At 58.9% G+C, this 671-nt stretch overlaps 1 protein-coding gene across 1 annotated transcript in view; it reads left to right on the top strand.

Annotated features, from left to right (window-relative positions):
- UNC13A (unc-13 homolog A) overlaps positions 1-671 on the top strand; it is a 48,466-nt gene that overhangs the window by 32,764 nt on the left and 15,031 nt on the right. The window lies entirely within an intron of this gene.

Raw genomic sequence — 671 nt, 5'->3', positions numbered from 1 at the left:
CTGCCCATGTCCCGTGATGCAGCCCAGTGGGGTGAGTGAGGAGTCGTGGAAATGTCCAACTCCTGGGGCCACACTCAAGATGGGCAACCACTGCACATCCTTTCACTACCCTTTTTCTTGAGCTCTTGGAAAGCCCCAGTTGAGGGGCTACTGATCCTGCAGCCCCTCTCCCAACTCTTGTCCTGAGCCCAGGCTCAGAAGTGTTCTAGTGGGCAGGGCAGACAGAGCAGCCTGTCAGCCTCCCAGCTGACACACAGGGGACATGTGGTGTCACCTCTCCATCCTGAACTGCACCTGGCATGGCCACATGTGCCCCAGGAGCTGCTGAGGGCTTTGAGTGAGCCCCAGCCACCAGCAAGGAGATGCTCTTCTCTGCAGGCATGTCCTGCCCATTCAGGGCTCAGAAAGAAGGCAGGAAGAAAGGAAAGGGAAGCAAGGAAAGCCGGCAGGGAGGAAGGAAGGAGAGAGATGAGTGAGGGCTGAGCTGAGAGCAGAGAGAGACGAGGGTGGGGGGTCAGTCCCTGCCACCTTTCCCCTACTCACCTGCCCCCGGGGCATTTCTCCACAGAAAGATCGCTTTGTCAAGCTCCTGGACCAGCTGCACAACTCCCTGCGCATCGACCTCTCCATGTACCGGGTAAAGTGCCTGCCCTGCCTCAGTGTCCCCACTG

Source organism: Geospiza fortis, unplaced genomic scaffold, assembly GCF_000277835.1.
Source record: "Geospiza fortis unplaced genomic scaffold, GeoFor_1.0 scaffold254, whole genome shotgun sequence".
Taxonomy (NCBI): Eukaryota; Metazoa; Chordata; class Aves; order Passeriformes; family Thraupidae; genus Geospiza; species Geospiza fortis.
This window is presented reverse-complemented; position numbering and strand designations above follow the sequence as displayed.